This window comes from Daphnia magna, linkage group LG3, assembly GCF_020631705.1.
Source record: "Daphnia magna isolate NIES linkage group LG3, ASM2063170v1.1, whole genome shotgun sequence".
Lineage (NCBI taxonomy): Eukaryota > Metazoa > Arthropoda > Branchiopoda > Diplostraca > Daphniidae > Daphnia > Daphnia magna.
This window is the reverse complement of record NC_059184.1, coordinates 659345-666390: the sequence shown is the minus strand read 5'-3', so window position 1 is coordinate 666390 and position 7046 is coordinate 659345.

Below are 7046 nucleotides of genomic sequence, written 5' to 3'. Positions count from 1 at the left end.
ATCAGATATTTTTTTTTTCTTCTTCTTCTTTTTTCTTTCTTTTTAAAAAGAAAGAGTAAAAATCTACTGCTCTCCTTCGTTCATTCGCCGTGCGCAATTAAAAACTCCTTTTTTTTTCGTTTTAACGACTAGTCCTAATATTTGTATGTGAAATGCCTTTTCGACCTTTCTTTTGCTTGTCGGACGCCAGGAAATTAAACGAGAAAACTGCTCGTTTTCTCTGTTCATGTCCGTGTCCGTGTCCGCCTGTCACTTTCACAACTTTGCGGTCGATAATTTCGGGTCTGTACTAAAAAAATATTTAAAAATTAAAAAAACGACGTGAATATGTGTTGTTGGCCACCGTTAAAACGAAAAACAAAAGAAGAGTACTTCACTTTCTTGTTTTGTTGTTTTTTTTTAACTGTTCCGTGTGCGTATGCCATTTTACCTGGTAGATTAATTTGCCGGTCTACCAATAGGTGGCAGAAATCGGGCAGGTATAGGACACGGGGGATTAAATCAAGCGTAATCTAATGAGACCTTAGACATGGGTGTAGGCAACATTCGAAGGAAGGTGGGACCGTTAACAATAAATTAGACGAGGTGCGGTTAAACGATGAGCTAGCGAACATGTATATCTTAGACTTTTGAGCGGTTGAGCCGACGTCGACGATGACACTGAACGACGCCGCCAACGCCTATTCATTTTTCACGCTCGGTAAGTTGTAAATAGAAAGAAAGTCCCAACAACAAAAAGCGTCATCTCTTACATACTTGTAAAGAGAAGAAGTTATACAAGTTTTCAAAAGGGACCCGTCTCCTTAATGAGAATGACAACTCTCTTCCGCATCACACGCGGCCCGATGTATCGGCTGATGCAGCGCTTGCTTAAACGTTGAATATAAACAAGCAGCAATTCTCTGTTACATTATGTTAGTACCGTTACATTATTTGTGTTGCTCCCTCCCCTTCTTAGCTTTAACAGATTGCTCTTTAGTTTATTTCGAATTAGTTACAGGCGCAATTTAATCGAATCAACAAGACATATGTTGACGTCAAGAATTTCTGTTGGGGGGGAATACATTAATTTTTTTTTTTTGTTTCCCCGCGACCAATCGGCTGGTCTGCGAACGCTGTTGCATTTAACGGTAGCGAATCACGCGTGAACTTCATAAATTATTCAACATGATTTTCACGAGGCGATACGTACGTGCAGTTTGTTTTAGACCGCCGTGCCGTACCGTGAGAAACAACAAACCCAAACTTCACTATACATAGACGCTGAGCAATTTGATATCAACTGGGTAATCCATCAAAACGCATACACAAAACAAAAGCTCACTCACCTTGCCAACTCGGCAAACCCTCATTTGAATAACTGACGCAATATACAAGCGCGCAGAATTTGTTTGGAGTACTGAATTCAATGCTGAGGAAAAAGTAAAAAGGTCACGGTGGTTAGTTAGAAAATTGGCCACCCTTTAGCCGTCAACTGGCAGGCTGTCAAAGAACGAAAAGCGAGAAAATACATTTTCAAGTATATAACAATAACAGCCTAAGCTAAACGGTATAGCAGCGGGTCGGTTTTCTCTTTATATATACCACAAGTATATATATAGTTATGTAATGGTGGGCAAAGCAACTGTTTGATTATTCAAGTATGTCCGAAGAGTTCAAGTTTTTTTTTTTTTTTTGGCTTCTGCCTCTTTAAAAAAAAAGAAGAATAGATCCTCGAAAAATATCTGAAAAAAAGTGTGTGATGAATGGTGAGCCGCACGCCGACGAGCTTTACCTGATGCTGGGGGGGTGTGCGCGCACCAGTAGGCCAAAACGCGTATAACTGCCGGGACTTTGCGGCATTTGACACGTGAGCTATACGGACAGGTCTGTAATTACAGTACGAGCTCGGAATAAAGTCGAAGAAGAAGCTTCTTTTTTCTCTCTCTCTCTTTTTCACTGGCACTGCCGCTTGACCTGCCACTTGTTGTTCAACTCCGTAAAAGGAGATTCCATTATCCAGTGCGTATATAACTAACTTTTCTCTGTCAAAAAATATGGGGGAAAAGGAAAAAAAAAAAAAAGGTAGATATACATAGAGCAAAAGCAACTAGGAAAACTGATTTTCATTTTATTATTATTATTTTATTTTTTATTTTTTTGAAATTTTATATATCTTAGGCTCTCTATTCTTTCACGTTTCTTTTCTATGTTGTGGAGTCCATGTTTGATCGACCTATCGGAGAATGATGGTGCGATCTCTTTCTCTTTTTTCCTCCCCTCCCCCCTCTTTAGGTGCTCGTCGTTCCCGCCGGGGTCGTCGTCGTCGTGCGTGATGAAGCAGAAACGTTTCTTCTCGGCAGACAATCGAAATCAACGTCGTCGTCAATGATCGAATGAGAAGAGTTTGCTGCTCTTCCTTTTATTCATATTTTTTTTTTATTTTTAGTTTTTCATTCGCGAGAATGGGGAGGAGCTACAAGAGTCGAGACGGTTGAACAAACAGAGCTTGATTTTTTGAACGCATAACGGCCGCCGTGATGCGTCTGTTATAATACTCTGTTTAGGCTGCTGCTCCGAGGATTATATCACTAGCCCCCTCTTTTATTTTTTAAACTTCTTCTTTAAAAAATAAAAAAAAAAGAAAGAAAAAATTCTCATTCAATGGCCACTTGATGATGATTTTTGAAGCCTTTGCTGGCTCATCTTTGGATTGTGTGACCGTTCTGTATAGAGGCGACCACCAACAAGCAACGTTTGTCGAGAGTTATATACACATATTTATACATATATAGCATCACGGTCCGCTATTTTCGAAAGGATTCTCTCTCTCTCGCTCTCTCAGTGTGTATTTACTTGTTAGATACACCATAGACACACGACGTCCTTTCTGACTGTGCCGTATTCAATTTTGTTTTTCTTGTACGTAACAAACGTCGTCGACTCTATACGGATCATAATATTTGTGCCCACTGTGTGTGCTGGAGGGGGCCTTCAATAACCCATCTAATTCTATTCATCAGAGTTGATTCAACAGTTCCTCATGCTGCTACTACATCCATTGTATGAGATCTATGCCTTTTTGGCGTGTTTTTTTTTAAGCGCCCAGTCATCTGATGGTGGTGGTCCTTATATTCCGATAATCGATTCAACGTCAAAATAACCCGAAAATTTCTTTCCTTACAATTCCTCCTCCCTTCCCCCTTTTTTTCCTTTTATTTAGCCTTTTTTTTTTTCTCCTTTTTTTTTTTGCTTGGCTTTTAAACTCATCGGACATCTGCGGAATTTCTCGGATGAATTAAAAAGATGAAGTACAATTCACTATAACAGCCGGAAGAGTCGTTTCCCTTTCAAACATTTCCAAATATGTTGACGTATGAATGTCAAATATAGCTTAGTAGGCCTTCTTTGATTTGTTCATACATTTTTCTATATACCCATCACATCATCCGGTTGATGTGTCAAACGAAGAACAGACGCATACAAATCTACTTAAAACACGTGTTGACAGGTATATATATGCGGGCTGAGAGTGGAGGATACGCACATACAAGAAATCTACGTATCATCATCTCCAGCCCCCACGCAGAAAATTTGGGATATAGCAGCAAAGTGCATTCACACGGCGGGTATATCTATTATTTTCTTCAAATGTATAGCGATCAATGAGCCGGCAGAACAACACCGCCGAAGTATACATAGAAATATGTATAGATGTAGTAGCCTACATCAAGAATTCGTTCTGTGTTTAGTTGACGTTGGAGATCATTCGACTTATTGTTGTTACTTTATGGGCCTTCAATTTCAACAATGACATCCGAAAGACATATATATCTGACAAATATATAGGCTGTTTTCTTTTATTATCTTGCCTTTTTTCAACCTGATAGCAGTCCCCTTCCCCCCTTTTTTGTGTGTGTTGGATGTACAGTATACGTCAGCAAGCTTGTGGGCCTACGAGGATTAGTGGTGTTTATTCGACTGTCAGATTATCAGCCCTCGGCCAATCCGAAAGTCAAAATATTGCTGATGGCCCAGGCTTTTGTTGACGGGAGGTTTTGATGTTATACTACTGTCAATTGGGTCAATTCATGTAGGTCATTTCACACATTCTTGACTGATGGGATTGGGATGACTCCTGGCCGGAAGCAAATCAATCGGTAATAACTACCGATTTCACAAAATGATGATCTGTAAACATTTCAAAAATAAACTTTGTTAATGTCGAAAAGAAACTAACGAATAAATTAACTGAATTTCTTTTGGGAGAGAGGGGGGGGGGAACGGAAGTATATTGTGACAGAAACATGACGACATCAGTTTGTCAGTTATAAAGCATTGTTTGTCCCAGTGAAGAGGCTACTAACGATCCCTTGGATCCATCGCAGACTCGTTACGTCAAGGCCGGCTGCCATCAGAAGGTTGTGGACACAAGAACAAACCAAACAAATGTTATTCATTTCCAATTCAATTAAGCGGCCATCAGTGGGGTATATATCACTAGCTACACGTGTATATACATATATATACAACACACACAAACAGTTTCTAGTTGAACTTCCGGGTAAAGGTGCTATTGAGTCTTTAACATGCTGTTGACACTTGTGCCCCGTCTATCATCACTCCTTTTACACTCGCACGCATTATACTTTCCGCTATATATATATCTCTCCTCCCCTCTCTTTATTATAATTTTTTTTTCGCTTATTTTACCTTCCCATTCACACACATATCGCGCACCTTCTGGTTTCACGTGGCTTGACATTAGCCGTCGTGTGTGCTCTACCTGTTCTATACACACATTATTATTATTATTTTTTTGCCACCATTCCATGTATATACCTGTGGATCATGTACAACTCGAGAACAGTGAATAATAGGATAGAGTCAATACCACCGATCTGAGAGAGAAAGAGAGAGGGGGGATTGACAAAAGATGAATAGATGGCTAATGGGATGTGTGTGTGCGGGATAGTATACAGAGACAGACGGAGAGGATGTGCTCTACTACAAGTACAACAGCATCGCTAGTGATGTGAAAAACAGAAAGGTGTGTGCCTTATTATACAGACATAAATATACAGACTGCATGTCTGTGTTTACGAGGGGAAGAAGGATGAATGTCAATGTGACAGAGGGGGGAGTATTAAGCCAAAAGGTGCGTGAAAATGTCTCATCATGTCCCCTTTGCTATAACACACACACACACACACACAAAAAAGGAATTGAAAAGAAACGTTCGTTTCCGCTGTCAACAACTCACCGTGTCAGAGAGAGGATCGGAAGGCCACATTTGATATTGTTTATAATATATATCTATATCACCCGGGTTTGTTACATTACCCGTCTTTTTTCTTTTGTAGCTTCCTATACGTCTTCCGGCGTACCGTTTTAAAGCACGTAAATATTGAAAAGCGCTATAGTATAATGCTAAAATAATTGTTGTTTTCTTTTTTTCCTGATGTTAATCAGTAGATGGTCAGTCCGGAAACGAGGTGTTTTTTTCTCTTTTAAATTCTTGTATCAATTTAAATTTAAACTTGAGTCGATTTACACGTGAATGAATGTCATGAGACTATGCGTGTCTGAGATGATTACTCTTTTTCCCCTTATACACAATAAACTATGAAAAGAAAAGAGCCTTGAATTCTTTTTCTTTTCACATAAAAATGCGATCGCGCAACAGACGGTCAACTCCGACTGAGCAACTCACATAGACGAATAAGCTTTATTATAATTCTTGATACAAAAGCTGAGAAAATGTGTACTTCGTATATAACCAAGAGAGAAAAGAAAAGAAGGGGGAAAACCGTAAGAGAGAGAGAGAGAGAGTTTGAGTACTCGGTAGTATAGTTTAGATTGTGTTCGGCTCTCTTTTTAGCTCTTCTTCTTCTTCTTCTTTTCTCTTTTTCTTTTTTTTCCTTCTTCCTTCTGTGATGGGCTTTTATGAACAATTAACTCATGCACCGGCGTATATAGAGATGGGCCTTTAATATATATTTTTTTTTTCTTTCTTTCCCGAACGGACAAAAATACCGAAACTAAAGGTGTCGAGCAAAGCCTTTTATCTTTGGCTTGAATGTTTGCCTTTAAGCAATTTTCATCCGACCACCCTTTCCTTCCTCTTTGATAATATCTTTTGTCCTGTGTTGCATGCCCAGCAGCCCCAGCATCATCGCCAGTGGCTCCGTCGAAACGCGCGTCACATTATACTCGTTTTTTTTTTTTTTAATATAAAGAAAGCTGGGCATCTCTCGGCCGTCCAGCAGCTTGTGGAGAGAGAAAGAAGCACCTCCTCCTGTACCTATATACTTCGGTCGGTTATTAATCTGTCAGATAAATTTCACCTGACTCTCTCCCCTCCTATACTATATATACGTAAACGACGCACACTTTGAACTCGCTGTGTTGTATAGACATGACTCGGTAGCCGTGCAGTGGCCTTTAAAAGTTTGAAAAAAAAAAAAAATAAATAAATGTGTCTTTGCTCACCCGGTAAGCTAAAGAAAGAGAAATGTTGAAACGTGAATAAAATGCAGCCTCTTTTCTTCTGTTCGTCCACCTATTTATTTATACATTTTTTCCGTCGTAAATCGAGAAGGGGAACGTTTGCGACCGCGTTTCGTAACAGCCGAAGAGGAGCGGCAGGTGTTGGATGGACGACTCGACAGCATCCCCTTCTCTTTTGCGTTCGTTCAATAGATTCACCACACACACACACACACACGGGCAGGTAGACACATTTGCTCTTACGAAGACACACAAACACACATGTGTACACGAGACACACACGCACACATTGCGGTGAGAGAGGTGGAAATATTATTAATAACCTTGAATCGCGTTTCAATGATGCCGCCACTATAGATCTACACGCGGGAAAAGAGATGCTCTGCTCTATACCTGCTACCGTCTGTTATCCTTAACGTGTTCCTTTCGAGCTCCCGTTTTGTTTGTTTCACCATATGTTGTGATGGCTGGACTACAATAATTCGATTTGTTCTGATTTAATCATGTTCATGCTCTTATTTTTGTTCTTTTTAGGTCTATTAGCTTTTATTCTCTTG